The 17,124-nt window shown below is 37.5% G+C and overlaps 1 pseudogene; it reads right to left on the bottom strand.

The window, feature by feature from the left end:
• Positions 1-14,448: 14,448 nt before the first annotated feature.
• LOC126618093 (dehydration-responsive element-binding protein 1B-like) lies at positions 14,449-16,441 on the bottom strand (annotated as a pseudogene).
• Positions 16,442-17,124: the final 683 nt, after the last annotated feature.

Raw genomic sequence — 17,124 nt, 5'->3', positions numbered from 1 at the left:
CGATTAAATAAAGTTGGGGATCTGGGAAAGTTTTGTAGTGCCTGGGTTTCTCTCTTGTGTTTCCTCGTATGATATTCGATTAAATATTGGAAAGCATTTCGAAGTTTATTTGATCTATTAGAGGTTGATGTTTCAAGGTAACGACCCTACTTGTGTTCATTTTCATGTACCTTTTTGATAGGTATTTTGTAGTTTCTTTTATTTGTTTGATATTATATGTTTTGGGTGACGAATGACTTGTTTAGATGTACTTTTAAAATGACTGAAAACGTTTTTAGAGAAAATATTTTTTGATTTCAAAAGCATTTAAAGTGCTTTTTGTAAGAATCATCAGTTATGTGCTTCTTTGAAGAAGTATTTTAAGTGTTTTTCTATAACTTACTTGCATTTTTACTAAAGATTGGTTCCAAAAATATTTTTACCAAAAAAACTTTCGATCATTTCAAAAGCAAGTCCAAACGAACTCAAAAAAGTTCCTTAAAAATGTATCAATCAATTCCTTATTAGCAACAAATAGGTTCCTTAAAAATATATCAATTAATTCCTTAAAAAAATCGATGAAGATAATACAAATTTAAATCATAAGGACAATATTGGTAAGAAAAATAATATTTTGATAAAAAAACAAAACTGACTCAGCAAGACAAGTGTACAGTCATTGGACCTAGTGAAAGAGTTTTTAGATTCCATAAACATTTTGACTGTATTTTAGAAGAAACACAAATTGTAGAAAGCACTTATTTTTGTTATAAATTAATTCTAAAAACATCTTTATAAAAAAAGTAAATACTCTCTTAATCATTTTGAAAGCTCTTCTAAACACACAAAAAAATAAAAAAAAATAACATAGAGCAACGACGTTCAGATTAACCACGAGGTAAGAAACAGGGAGAGGGGAGGAAGGCCAAGTCCAGAAAAGTTAACACCTATGAAATAAGAAACCCAGATAAATGAAGCAAGTCAACTCATGCAATATAAATTGACTTTTTGCAAAGCCCTGCTCTAATTGAAATCCAAGAAATAGGAAGAAAAGTGGAGAATATTGTAAAATTTCTAAATATAGTCAAATGTGTTGTAGGCATAATTTACTGAACAATTATGGAAGCTTTAGAGAGAGAGGGGGTGCGGCAATAGAGAGAAGAATAGAGATATGTGTAATTGTGGGTGTGTATTATCTCACCCCATTGTGCCTTTATTTATAGTAGTAGGAAGAGTAAAACCTTTCCCTTTAGGATTACAACATTTAATAGGTAATCTAATCCTAATAGGAATATAAGATACATTCCCATATTTCCTAAGATTTACACAATCACATTCCTATTCTAAATAGGACTGCAACACTCCCCCTTGAGTGTGTAAATACTCAAGTAAATGGCGCATCAAGTCTTCATTGATGAAGTAAGTACAGTTGATGAAGTCGTCGGCACAATGGGCAAATGCGAGTCTCAAATCAACGGAAGAATGCATAAAAAGTAAAACTCACAAAACCTCGCTATGGTAAAACCCAAGGTGGGAGAAAAACTTATAGCCTAAGGAGAAAAGTGAGAAGTTGTATTAAGTCAAAACTATACATCTTTTGGACGCAAGTAGAAGAGCTCTTAAGGGTATGATCAGCCCAGGATGGGTGCCTCGTTAAAACCTAGTTAGGTAGCAAAAACCCAGTGGGAAAAATGCTCCTAATCGTAGGGAAAAAGAGTGCATTAAGATCAAGTGAGTATACTTCTCGATATTCCTCCTGAGTTTGACATAACTTCCAAATGAGAACTACAAGCATTGCATATGAGTAGTTAGGCATACCAATTCCTCGGACAAGCTTCTGGAAGGTTGACTTCGGCAGTGACATCGTGTAGAGGTCAGCAAGGTTGTCTGGGATCGGTTTGCACGACTTCAATCTCTTGATGCTTTGCTGATGTAGATGTAGACGCAATATGTCTTGGTGTTGACTTCGTTGATGTATCATGGCTTGGTCGAGTTGATACATGTGGCATAATCTTCATGGATCGTCGTTGGGACTCAACGATGGATGAAAATATAGCAAGTACTTCGAATATGCTCAACAAGAACTCCTAACCATGTCTCACTTGTGGCATAGTGAAGTAAGGTGAGTCTTGGAACGATTCGAAGGTTTTGCAACTAGGGTCATATCGTGGACCTCCAAGATATTGCGATATCCCTAACGGTAAAGACATAACCATTCGGGGATTTTGCCTTGTGCGGGTTTGATAAGTAACCAGCGTCAGCATAACAAACAAGGCAAGCATCATTTTGAGGATCAGGGGGGTTAGATCCGCTCAAGATGCATTGGGATTTGCCCACGTAATACCTTCAGGGTACGTCTTTAATACCAATTCAGTGGTTGCGTGTAGGCGCGGTGCTGCATCTTTACCAATATCAACAGCGAAGGAGATGTCCTGTCTAAATACAATGAGCTAAGTACAACGAAGTGCAAAGTTGAACTTTTAGATATGGAATTTCGGATTCCATAGACTCTTCAAGAGTCTCATTTGCATATAACGTATGGACGATCATGGGTATACTCAAAGGTGACACATTCTGGGAGTAGTTCAACTGGTAGACCAAAATACCGTCAAAACAATGCTTCAACTTCAGGTCAAGGCATAAACGAGTTTTCCCAAGATCCTTTATCTCAAATTCCATCTTCAGGTGCGAGGCAGTTTTCTCAAGCTCTTCCAAAGTCTTAGTGAGATTCGTGTTAACGACATAAACTGTAACTCTAGCAATTTGGAATAAGACTTCATAGTTTAAACACACAAGGGCATAATTCATATCCTTGATTGATCAAATAATCACTTAGGCGGGTATACCACATCTGTCGGATTTTTCAATCCATAAGTGAACACCTCAAAACGAGTTAAGAGGGTGTTCCGTGGTTTGGAACTATTTGAACCAGTCCATGTAATTCTTCGGGAACTTTACACGTAAATCTCCGTATTTATATCCCCATGGAGAAATCCACATTTCATAATGCTGCTATCAATCACAGGACGTTTTAAGAGAAACCTTGCGTTGTAAGGCGTGCATCATATCGCACTATTTCATTCATCTCATAACGTTTCCTTTCCCACTTGTAACTTAACAGGGTTACCTTGGGCAGTGTAGGAACGACAGGTCCAATACACACTTTGGTAAGGAATTTGACCTGGATTGTAACTTTAGTTGTCCAATCAGTTCTACATTGTCACTTAATCAACGGAACACGGTTCGATATCGTCGTTTTTCATTTATGTTTGTAGCTACAATATAAGTGAAAACATCATCGATGATAATCTCATTTCAATTCCATTTTCTCATCCAAACTAGTATACTGGACCAAGAACTTCAAGTCTCGGGAGTAATCCGGATTAATCTCATGAGATGGAAATGATTTGAGACAGCGATCGAGTTTAGATTCATTGTTGTGTCGTGTCTTCCTCTTCCAGGGAAGTGAATCCTACTATCCGCAGGTGTACCGGACCGTCCAACAGGGGCGTCCAAACCATCCAACATGGGTGGCACACCCTCCAGGGATGTTGACTAGATGTCCGTTAAGTATGTCTATCCTTGCAGGCATGTTTACAGTTGGTATATGATCTCATCACTTTAGCTAGATCAGAGGAATGCGTCTGGAGCAACATTCTGAAATCTAGAATTTGTCGCACTTGCTTATCATACTTGTGCGGTATGGGGATCGAGATGAGACATAGTGGGCAACGTCCATGCAAATTCGCGCCGTTTTACAGGAACGTTGACGTTCTTATCTCCCCCTAACGGCGGGAAGACTGTCTCATTAAAGTGACAACCCACAAATAAGCGGTAAAGAGATCGTGTGCAAGGGCTCGAAAGGAGCTAGTGTGAAGGAGAATCATGATCGACAAAAGATACACATTCTTCTTTGAGGACCCATGGTGGTACGTTGCGGCGGCGCAACTTGGCACATGGAATGCGCACCCAAATGCGTAAATACGAAAGTCGTCAGGTTCGTACCCAATAACCAATTGTAACGTCATATAGGTTGGGTGGCAATGGGCCTCAAGGCGGACCAACATAGCTGCGTGCAAGATTGCATAGCCCTAGGCAAAGATCGAAAACTTGGTACGTTTACCAAAATTCGGGCGATCATTTAAATTGCGCTTTATGATCGCTAGGCTAGGCTATTTGGGGTGAACATGGGAATGCGATGTTCAATTAAAAACCCAAAATGACATGCAATACTTTATCGAAAACCGTCAATATAAACTCTCTGGCATTATCCAGTCTTCCAGACCTTAAGGGATAAGTAGGGTGGTGAACCCTTAATCGACCAAGAGGTTTAGCAGTAATGTGTGTGGACAAACATGTGACCAGTTTGTCGATTCATCAACCAAAACAATAAATATTTATATGGTCCGCATTTTGGTTGGATTAGTCCACATATATTCCCTTGAATCCACTGCGAAAATGGAGTCGTGTCATATCTTTGCAAGAAATGATATAGAAAATCAATTTCCCTAATGAGCAGGATTGGAAAAGTGTGCTTGTAGGCGCAAAATCCTTACTTCAGATAAGGAGATGCATTGTAGCATCATTGTTCGACCTAAGTGTCCCAAAAGGTCGTGTTAAAGTAAGTAAACTGCTCAATCACCATGCTATAAGCCGGCCACATGTTGTGTATTCCCAGTTGGGAGACAACCCATTGGCCCCAAATCAAAGCTTCAGGCTCATTTTTGAAGGTGGTGCAAAGATATTTCACTCTATTTTCTTCAGTGGTTTCATTTATGATCATTGTCATCTCGAATATCCTTAAAAACTCAATGTCAGGAAGAATTTAAGGTCCTTTAAATGATAATTCAGTATCATTCATACAACGAGGAGCGTGCCAATGCTCTTAATCAGGTTGGATAGACCTGAAGTCGTTGTTAGAGATGTGACTTAGGTGTAAAGTTAGTGTGCGTAGTATGCATTCATCCAGACAACTAACTTTCCCACATTCCTACCAAATCACGTGTTTAATTGAATCGGTCACATGTATTAAGAAACATGATTCCATTAACTCATATTCGAGGACAATATCAATAAGATTATCCATAAGTAAAACATACACCAAACTTGAATCCAAGAACATGGAAAAATGTTCACAAAGTAAATTTACTAAGGGGATTCGGCCAATAAGGCCATCCATGTCGAAATTTTGTTCTACCAACGATGTTCAGTGGAGCAAAATCAATCTCACATATTGACTACTAGAATGGTACTCCTCAACAACATTGGTAGGGGCACGAACAGGTGCATAACCAATGATCTATTCCATCAAGACGGGAGTAGATTCTTGCAAGGTTGAGGTTCGAGGATATTATCCCTTATTCTTGAAGTTTTAGGTCTTATGTACCAAGGATCATGCTTCGAGCATGATGCCACACCTTGGCAGGCCCTGATTATACTATATGTTTATGAACACAAACTCGAAATTGTATTGTGAAAGAATATGCCATTCAGTGTATCCCTGCCGAAGCAGTGCATCACCATTTGGTTAGGTTTTGACCGAACTGGGTCGAGCCATTCTGTAAACTCCAGCCGAACTGGGTCCATACCTTTCTCTCACGTTTGTGGCAGTAATCAGATCCGAGAATTTGGTAAATTTCCACTTTCTACACTGCTGCTTCAGGAGCGAGTTAGAAACATGGAATGACGAGAAAAGTATTCTCCAGTCAAGATTCGATCGGATGTATAAAATTCATAATTGTACTCATTCATGGACGTAATCATGGTTTGCTTCAGGCAATTTCTTTCATGGTTAGACGGTCTATAGAAGCGAGCCAAAGAGCCATGGAATCCTCATTCGGGAAGTATTTTCATTTGTAATGCTTTGAGCATAAGTCTTTGAATGAAGATTATGGCGGAGGCTTATTCAGCTCTTCCTTGCCATTGTTGGCATCAATGGTTTCTCATCTTCTTGATAATCAAGTGGAGATTCACGTCTTGTACCCCACCTAAAGTGGTTTCTATTAGAAAACGTCCAAATCAGGAAAATCAAACTTGTGACGGTTCGACAATCCACTGAATTGGAGGGAACAAGATTGTGATTGCTGCTATGGGAATGAATCATCCATAAGCATGAAAGTTAGAACATTCGAGTTCTAAGACATGGTTTTCATGAAAAACGTCGGGTTTTCATGGGTGTATTGTTTTATGAAATCTTCGGGTTTCAAAGGCACTAAATTTGAAACTACAGGTTCAATTTAGTTTATGAACGTTTAGTTCATAAATGAGAGGTTCCTACAAGAAACTCATAATGCAATATACTAACTTAGTGTAGTGGATTTGAGTTGTCTTCGGGAACTTAAGTGTGAGAGCTTCGTTACTACGAAAGTATGTGATGGTTCAAAGAAGAGAAATAAATTATTGAATCGTTAATGTCCAAAAGTGATCTTCAGGTCAATAATTTTGGATTCATTATCAGATTAATGGACTGCAAGTCACTTTTAATTAATTCAATAGATCGGGACCATTTGGGGTCGATCGTAGAAGCAAAATAATATTAAAATAATATTATTGGATCGAAAATAGAGCCCTAAAAATAATTGGGCTTAATGCCATGGGTTAAAAGGCACAGGTTGGGTGCCTTAAGCATAAGACGAGGCCCAAATGTTTCTTTGGTGGTGGCTGCAGGCCACGGGTAAGGAATGGGAGACCCTAGCCGCAACTGGGTCGTGTTTTGGGCCACAAGGGAGTGCACGGACAGGTTTAGCACAAGCTGGCTTGTGGGTTGTCACGGGGATCCCAGCGAAGGCTGGTTGCGTGAAAGCAGCCCCATAGTGACTGCAGGTCACAGGCTTGGGTATGAGTGGCGCAGTGACAAGCTCAGCATATGCTGGCTATATGTATGCGGGCCAGAGCAACAAAACCCAGCAACCAAAAAGGTTGCAGCGTGTGTATGGGATGACAGCCTAGACAATTGGGTAGGTTGGATGGCTGCGGGCCAAGGCCAGTGTGCATAGGCTCAGGGCCGCAGGCCCTACTGAGGTAAAATCCAGGCCTAGGCCTGGTGATTATTTGCACAATGATGGTGTGGTGGTGTGTCGCACCATGTCTTGATTCCCCTTTTTTTTTTCAAATCCTTTAGGGTTTAGGAAAACCCAAAACATGCTTCTAATTTAATTGAATACTTTGACTCACAAATTCTACATAGCAATTATTGCGTAATGTATGAAACAAATATATATATTGACAAATATATGAACATATACAATATATATATCGGAAGGTAAATATAAATGTAGGGGGTTCATGCATCATGGGGAATGTTTTCATGCTTCATGGGTCTTTTCAAATATCTTCCTTTATTTTAAGTGTACCTGAGTAACAGAAAACAACAAAAGCCTTTGAATTTGTAGAAGATCATTCTTGAAAGCCGGAATTCTCCAATGCGTTGTATCACGTTCAACACAGAAAAATTAAATTGAATCAATTGCATGTAGATCAATTTAATAAAATAATAAATTAATCATGAAAAGAATGATTAAAACGTAATACTCCCCAAATTGAAGATCAAACTCTCTTGTTAGCGTAGCGTCAAGAGCGTGCTGATAATGTGTTGTAGGCATAATTTACTGAATAATTATGGAGGCCTTAGAAAGAGAGGGGGTGCGGCAATAGAGAGAAGAATAGAGAGATGTGTAATTGTGGGTGTGTATTATCTCACCCCATTGTGCCTTTATTTATAATAGTAGGAAGGGTAAAACCTTTCCCTTTAGGATTACAACATTTAATAGGTAATCTAATCCTAATAGGAATATAAGATACATTCCCATATTTCCTAGGATTTATACAATCACATTCTTATTCTAAATAGGACTACAACAAAATGTATTATTATTGTGGCTGTTTGATGATGAAGAAATTCTATGTTTTTGCTGGTTAGAATGGAAGCAATGCCATTTGGTAATAACCTTTCAAAGCACTACAATAGTTTGGGTCTTTTACGACTTGAAATATACGGCGTACAGACCGGCATGGTTTAAATGATATTATTCATGACATTCATAAAGTTCATATTGTAATACTTGCGCATAACCTTGCATTCACAACATCACTTTTATGCAAGTCGTTAAATAAAAATATTTATGGCTTAAGCGTTGTGTGCCATATTTGACAATTTATACGACACACTTTCCTTCTCTTTTAAAGCTTCATGTTATATTGTAAAGTGAATTCTCTATATATTTGAGTACCTACCTTTTATGGCACGAATAATACGTCGTAAATACCTTCCCTCCCCACGTGTTCTTTTATTTTTCTTTAATAAATGAGGAACCGGTACCCGGCTTGGACCGTTGATTTCAGATCCAAATCATCATATTCAATCTACACCTTTCATTTACCACACATATCCCAGGTCCTGTCTGTCTCTCTCTACCTCTCTCACGCAGTATCTCTCTCGATTTTCACTCTCTCAGATTCGTATCTCCCATTCCCAGCGGAGCTCCTCCATTCGTCCATGTCTGTCGAAGTCTTGCTGACTTGCTCTCGTATCTCCCAATACTAGCGGCTTTGATATCTCTCTTGTCTCCAACCACGGTACCACCATCATCTCCTGTCGACTCTCGACTCTCTCCCACCACCTGCACTTGACGGTCCTAACTCTTGACCACCATTTATGTTCCAAATAAGGTATGTAGTTAGGTATTTAAGAATGAAATAAATTGGGGTTTTCTAGATTTAGGTATTTGAATTTGAATTTAGGGTTTTGGATTTGGATTTGGTCAATTCTGGAATCAAATGTTAATTATAATTTGTTTAATTTTTGGCAATTTGAGTGCAAAATTAGGGTTTTGTTATTTCAAGTGTTGACAGTAAGACCCCTTGTCAATTAGTCACCACTTAGTGCTTGTTTTTTATCTGTCATCGAATACAAAATCACGACTTTTGATTTTCAGTTTACAAGTCATCATAAGGAATAGATAATTGTAGAATTATAGTGCAAACTCTTGATTTTCAGTTTCGTACTTGGTTCTGTTTCAGAATTCTGAAGAGTTTTAATTATATTGTTGGGGATTTGTTAATTTTGCTCTCTGTATGTGTGATCTGGTTAGGATTGCAGAGTGACTTGGGTTTCTTTGTATGCATATCTCGAACCTCCAGGTCACATGGGGTACTCAGCAAGGTTCTACTTTTGCAAAGGAGATGAAGATGTTACAGACTTACAGTGATATTGCAATCCAAATAATATGTGAGTATGTTGTAGTAGTAGAATAACACTAGGGCTTAGCCCACTAACTAAATTATTGTCTTTGTTGCTTAGCCTGGTACTCTGTGAGTCTGTTATAATAGTAGTGTAGTACTTTGTTTAGTTTGTATAATTGGATAAAAATGATAATTTGATTGAGTTCCTTTTGTATGATTTATATTCACTTATTTATTCTATTTCTTTTTACTATTTTTTAGGTAGCATTCAAGTCTTTGGTGAATTTTTAAACGAAGAGGTTGCAAATGCAGCGGTAATTAGTGGAAAAGTTTATACTTAATTTTATTAGTATAAAAGTCTTTATCAATTTCTAAGTTAACATTTTGTTTTGACTAGCTCTTAACTTACCAACTGAATCCATCTCCTTTGACTAGCTAGAGTATCTTAGTTGGGAACTCTATCCGTTCCCAGCGCCTAGTTTCCAAAGACGAAGTTGAGATAGGTTGGGAACTCTCTCTTTCTCTCCTTTTGTTTTAGTTCCCAAGAAAGTTGATTGGATTGAAGAAAATGGAACAAAAGGAACTGAAAAAAAATTGAAATTTGTTGGTGCTTCTGTTGATATTGAAGTTGTAATATATTAAGACCCAAAAACTAGATAAATGACTAACTTTGATGTAAATTGATAACAGAGGTCAAAAAACAGTGAGTCTTACCTTAGAGTTTTTGGGGATATCATATTTGATAACCATATGATCTAGAAAATAATATTATGGGGGTCAATAAGAATAGTGCGCGCAGTGCACTATTTTTTTTTTAACAGAAATAGCATGCATATTGTCATTTCATCGAGTCTTGGTAGGCCTGAAGTCATTTGGAAAGGCATACTGCACACCTGTTAATGCCTCATTTGCGTGGATAACTAAAATGTTCCAAGGCTGCTCTCATATGAATACTTAACAAAGAAACACACTTATCTTGAACACACTAACAATGTTGGATATCATTGCATCACATTAATATGTTTGTCCAAGAATGATGATGCTTTGTTATTCTCTAAGATCACCATTTCATTTACTTTGCATTTTTGGATAGTCTTTTGCTTGGTTATTTTTTTTCTGCCTACAATTGTAATTACAACCAACAAACAAGTCATAGGTAAATAATTTTAGGACTAGACTGTAAAGGGGTAACACCTTTCTAATGCATTTTATCAAGCAGTTGAAGGGCATATATTAAGGACAATTCCAACCTTTAAAGGGGCAGCACCTAAGTCATCCATGGACATTCACCGAAGTTCGGACGATCAACACTCAAGTTATCCCTGGACATTTACTGAAGTTTGAGGGGGGGGGGTCAGCTAACCCCCGCCCCTTAATGCATATGCCAGTGACCATATCCATTGATCAAATATCCAATCTTCTACTTGCCGCATCAATTCTTCATGCGTGAAATGTTAGAGACTCATAAATTTATCTAGTTACAAGTATACGATTTTTATGCAGGTTATAGGAAACAATAAAACTGTAAAGGCATAATATGTGTATATTTTAGTCATTTGATACATGTATGAGTGTAAAACAATAAAACTGTGAAGGCATAATTTGAGATTTAAGTTTGTATGACAATGATTAGGTTTTCTTTAAGTATTACATTTCTTACTTGAGATTAAATTTGTATTTTTACATATAGCAGTACAATAGATTTTGTTTTGCTCCATGTGCTTATGTCTATGCAGATAGAGATAACAATTAGTGTGGTTCAAGCATTAGGAGCAGTATTTCACTCTCAAAGGACTTCGTTTGGAGGTGTTCAAGGAAAAGTGAAGTATTTCAAGTGACAAATTTCTTACCGTATGCAAAATAAGCAGTAATTGTTAATGCTAGTCTTCGTTTACAATGTACGACGTATGCCGTAATTGCTTTCACAGTACTACGACACTCAACAAACGCCATATTAAATATAAATTACGGCACACAGTTATGCTATAATTATTTTCATAGTATTACGACACTTCATTAACGCCGTATCTAATACCAATTAAGGTGCGCAAGGTACACTTTAAAGAGCATTTACGACGTATTTTGCTTAAATTATTCACGGCTACTAGAGAACGTCGTATTTGACAAAACATCTTTTACGACAGGAGCTTTTACTGCTTGGGGGCTCACGTCGTAAATAACCATTTACGATGCTCTTTGTGCACCGTAAAAGACCAATTCTGTTTTAGTGAAGGAGTTTAGAATTGGTTATAATCTTTCATAAATTGATGTACGTTCGTTGGCAGTATTTAAACGAACAAATGTGTTCCTTTTGCAAATCTTGGGAAAGCCATTTATACAAACTGATATGACCTTACAAGAATAGTTACTACGTTTATGCATCAGGTTTGGAATCCAACGTGATTGTTCAAGAAAATTTGAAAGGGTATTTGGATGTCTATAAATCAAACGGTAGAATGGAGAATTTATACAACAATTTAATTCATCTTTCTTATATTTAAAATGTAGTTATTCTTTTGTTTGAAACAGATGAAGAGTTTGATTTGTGGAAAACTGATGATTGTGGGTGTATGAGAGTGAGGTATGAGGGTAGTAATGGAAAATATACGGGGTGTGTTAAGATAAACTTTAATTTAAAAAGTAAATGTGAGTGCAATCAACAAAATGTGGAGTATTAATATAACAATCTGTTACTTGCTCTCGTTTTTGTGTGAATGTATTGCTATTTGATAACAAATTAAGGAAGCAAATTCTTATGCTATTTTGAAGTTATTCTCTTGAAAATTTTCTCTTTTTTACTTAATTTAGTAAGGGGTGTGCTATCCACACATCCCATATTACTTCTCACACATCCTTGTTAATTTCTATCCGTTGATCTTCTTCAATTCATCCGATCCAACGGCCAAAAATTAGAATGGCGTGTGAGAAGTAAAATGGAGTGTGTGGATATCGGACAAGGATTGTCTGCCCTCCCACTTCCGGTGCCCTCCCACTTCTGGTGCCCTCCCACTTCTGGTGCCCTCCCATACCCTCCTGTTTGTGTGGTCACGGTTAAGTCACATAAACATTTTATATTATTATTTATTTTTACCTTATTATCTCTATAAAAAATAGTATAAAATGTTAACATGATTTAACCGTAACCATACAAAATAGAAATGTATGAAAGAGTACCAAAAGTGGGAGGGTGTGGATGTCACACCCCTTTAGTAAATATAAGTGAAAAGCTATAGTTGTTGGTGCATAAACAAGTAAAAAGTGATTTCCATTTCTATTATTATAGGCCACGTGAGCACGAATCCCATGCAATACCTGACACGTGTAACGATTATGACCACATGCGTATCATGGAGGAAAGCAAAGCTCATTTCATTACTACACCACATACTAGGAAGGACAAGGGCAAGATATTCCAGACAAGAACAAGATATCTCAATCACACAAAATTAGACACCTTTATATTCAATCACTCCAAATTTAGTAACTTTATGTAAAATATCTTGTTTTAGACCGTTAAGGGTATTAATGGTATATAAAAGACAACGTTAGTGTGAGATATTTATGATCAACTAAAATGTAACGCAAACAACTTTATAAATTATAATTATCTTTACACGCATAAACAACGGTTACTATTTTATCTAGTGGTAAAAATTGAATGAAAAAATAAACTCAAAGTGCAACTTATTAATTTGAGAAGCTTCACAGACTGACGTCAGCATTGCTATCCATGTTATCCCAGTAAAGGCGGCCACCGAAGGGTGAGGTGAACATTTCCTCCTCGTCCAACTGATAAATGACTTGCTTTAAAAAAAAAGAACTTTAACAAAAAGCTTTCGGTGTTGTTCATTTTAACGAAAAACCATATTTTTATGCTAAAAAGTCAATTCTGATACTATTCACTTTACCTTTTATTTTGTCCATATCGTTACAACTGAAAATTTTCAAACCATTTTCATTAGTTTTCTTTTAAAAATACCCTTTGCAATAGTTTTCATCCTTTAGTAGTTTATTTGTAGTTTTCTTATTTTGTAGGACTAAATGCAAAGAAAGGAATTTTGAGCCTGAGTGGAGGAGTTTTGAGAGCTTAAAGATGGTCCATGAACGTTCAAAAGAAGATTGCGGGATATCAAAGCGATGCCTAAAACCCGGAGGTGAAACAAAATTTGGAAAATCTGAAATGTGGGAGTTTCTGCCAAGCGACTTCAGTAGGCTGCCATTTATGCATCCAGAGAAACCAGATTGCATAGCACATATGGATGGAAAGCTAAGGAAGTCTTCTTTCAAATGGCGCTAGAATCATGTCAATCCGGTATTCGTCCAATGAATTATGGTCGTTTTAGTGACTGCTGTCCGGATTTCAAAATTGTGCAGTCCGTTTGAGCTGGGGATTTAAACCACAGCTAGAGAACTATTCTGACCATTTTTGTAGGAAAGTTCGTGCTTCCCTTTTATGCCCAATATTATACTTCATATTCCTCACTAAATTGACAAGTGGAGGGCTGAGATCAAAACCGAAACAATTGGGATTTAAGGGAAGATTCCAAGCGATGAAGGGAAATAAGGAGACGGCTGCATGCCTGTTTTGGAGGAAGAAACGAAGGAGAAAAGACGAAGGCAGAGAAGAGAAAAGACACGCATACCTTCCTTATAGGTGCCATGCTTGTCTTCCGCTGTAACAGTAAGACTATAGTGTCCTACGTTCATTTTGGTGTTGCAGTGGAATATATAATCTACCTCAGCAACAGGTGTGAATAAAGTTGGGGATCTGGTAGAGTTTTGTAGTACCTGGGTCTCTCTCTTGTGTTTCCTCATATGATAATCGATTAATGTCGGGTTTCTCATGAGCACGTACGATTAAAGTAAGAATTCGTTTGAACTACTTTTAAAATGATTGAAATTGTTACGAGTGTAAATATTTTTAGGTTCTAAAAATACTTGAAGCATGTTTTGAAAGAAAAATTAATTGTAGAAAACACTTCTAACTGCATTTTCAAAATTCACTTATGTTTTTGCTATGAATCAATTCCAAAAACATTTTTAACAAAAACGTTTTTGATTATTTTGAAAACACTTCCAAATAAAATAAAATGAAGGAAACATAGAGCCACGACGTTCAGATTAACCAATAGGTGACAAGGAAGGAAGGCCAAGTTACACCCAGGCCACCAATTCAACCCTGAATAAAGAAACAAGTCAACTCATGCAATACCTGACACGTGTAAGGCCTTATGACCACAGAAGTACCTCACTTCACTGCTACACCACATACTAAAATAGGGCAAGATATTTCCACAAAAGAGCAAGATATCTCAATCATACAAAATTAGATACCTTTATATTCAATCAATCCAAATTTAGTAACTTTATGGATATTGATTCTAAATATCTCACACTAACAGTGTATTAATTAATACCATCAATACCCTTAAAGGTCTAAAACAAGATATTTCCCTTAGACTAAAATATAACGAAACAACAATATATAAATTATAATTATTTTTACACGCATAAACAACAGAAATTTTTTTTTTAATGGCAAAAATTAAATCAAAAAATAAACGCATAGTGTCCTTTAGGGATGATGAATAGACCTGTATAAAATATCTATTACTTTGAGAAGCTCCACAGATTGACGTCATCATCATTGCTTCCCATATCATCCCAGTTCATGTTGCTACCAGCTGAACGGCGAGGTGGAGAGAGCAGAAGCCCTTCCGCCATACTATCAAGCAACCTTGGCATGGCGAACATTTCCTCCTCATCCAAGTAAAACGAGCTGCCACTTTGCTCCGCACCTCCACAATCGCTTTGCTCCGCACATCCACAATCCTTCTCCCCCTCCATTTTCTTGCTCTCCTTCTCATCATCCCCACTTTCCGACACTCCGCCAAACTCGGCTGGCCTGAATGTCTCTGCAGCCTCCGCGGCCGCCCGCCTGATATCCACTGAATCAGTGGAAGCCGGGACAGGCAGGCGCCATGCGGAGTCTGCAAAATTGAGGCAGGCAAGCCTCCCTCTAAAGGCCAATGCCGCCACGTCATGCGCCCGAGCTGCCATCTCTGCCGTTGGATAAGTTCCGAGCCATATCCTCGACTTCTTCTTGTTTGGTTCTCTCATTTCGCACACCCACTTGTCGTTGTTCCTCCTCCTCACTCCTCTGTAAACGGGGTGCCTTGTCTCGTTGAAAACTCTCCTCCCCGCTCGCTTCTTCGGCGTGCTGGACGCCAAAATGACCTCCTCATCGGAGAACGAAGTCGGCTGGCTTCGAGTCGTGACGCTTTCGGAACTCGATTCGGGCCTTTCGGCGGAATCGGAGAGTTGTCTGGAGATCGTGTTCATTTGTTCTGCTGCGTCGGAGAAAGCTGTGAGTTGAGAGTGTGTTTTAGCACAAGTTTTGGGGTTGCAGGCTGACAACTGGGGAGAGAGTGAGGTGGCTTTTATAGCTTTGGATTGGGAGGGTCTTGAGTGGGCCCCGGGTCCATGCGAGTTGCACACGGAGAGTGAGGAGGACGCCACGTGGAGAAATGTTGCCCACATAGGCAACTTCCGGTGTTCCCACACACAAAAACAGAGTGTGACAATGTAGAGAAAATATATAGAATGATTTGACTTTGACATTGTGAGGACCGTTGGAAGCTGGCAGAAGGAAACCTACCCAACTAAGTATAGTTCGTATTTTATTTTATTTTAAATATACTACGGAGAATTTAAAATTTAAAAATATTACAATAAAACATCATTAATCACAAAATAATAAGTAAAACTCAAATACTGGTCCGAATTCATCATAACTGTACGTGTTATTCATTTTTTCTTTTTTGTTACTGAAATTGTGGCACCTTTTAATGTCGATGTGTTGTGTGTGAAGTGTGTGTGCTGTGGATCCCAGGTAAGTTCCTTGCCGTAACATTTTTCCGGTTGTCCCTTTTTGCTCTCACATGGAGGAAACCACTTCTTGATATATATTTGAATACAATTGTTATCTCATACAATATTTTTAAAATATATATTATATATTCAAACTTTTATTTTAATTACAACTTCATATATTAGTTAATCAAATTGTTAATTTGATCGTTAAATCAAACTGTGTGAACTGTTCGTCACGCTTTTTTGTTGATGTGGGAGTCAGTAATATGCCACATAGGACACAATAGCAATTCACGGGTTTTGGCACTATTCATAAGTTACAGTAAGATTAGGTTGATTTTGATTTATCTACCTTTTTGCCATTCTTCACAAAAATGGGTTGATTTTGTTTTATTTACCGTTTTGCCATTTCGACTTTTGGGCCTAATGTGGCCTTCGGTTTGGATTTGGCCTGGTTTCAAATCCAACGGGTGAGGGTGAAAGATGGGTGGGCACGAGGGAGGAGAGCGGCACCAGGTGGGGAAATGTTGCTGGCATATATGGTCAAGTTCCGAAGTTCCCAACACACGCACACAAAAATAGACACAATGTGGAGAATATATAGATTGATTTGACTTTAACCATATGAAGACTGGGGACAGGTGGCAGAAGGAAGCTTACTGAATTAAGATGGTGATTTTTAAGAAAGTACCGGATTTCGTTCGTAAGTTGATACAACGGCATATGAAATTATGAATACATGCACTCGGTTTCATAAGATTTCTTGCAAATTAGATTCAAAAATAAGTTTTTTAAGTTAAAACGATATTTAAGATTTGCTTAACTTTTACTTCGGTTCCTGAGATTTGAAATAGATAGAATTGGTCCATGAGTTTATTCATAATCAATCATTTTAGTTATTCTGCGAAAAATCTCTATAAAATAATAAAAATACTCTCAATTTTAGTCAAATTATTTTGGCATATTGTTTATTAAATTGAGGATAATTCTGTCATTTTGATCCGTATTTAACATAATTTTTCACTTAATGACCAAAATGATTGATAGTGGACAATCTCATGAACCACTTCTATTGATTTCAAATTTCAAGGA

The sequence above is a fragment of the Malus sylvestris genome, chromosome 4, assembly GCF_916048215.2.
Source record: "Malus sylvestris chromosome 4, drMalSylv7.2, whole genome shotgun sequence".
Classification (NCBI taxonomy): domain Eukaryota; kingdom Viridiplantae; phylum Streptophyta; class Magnoliopsida; order Rosales; family Rosaceae; genus Malus; species Malus sylvestris.
The sequence above is the reverse complement of the archived record's forward strand: the minus strand, read 5'-3'. Positions and strand labels throughout refer to the sequence as shown.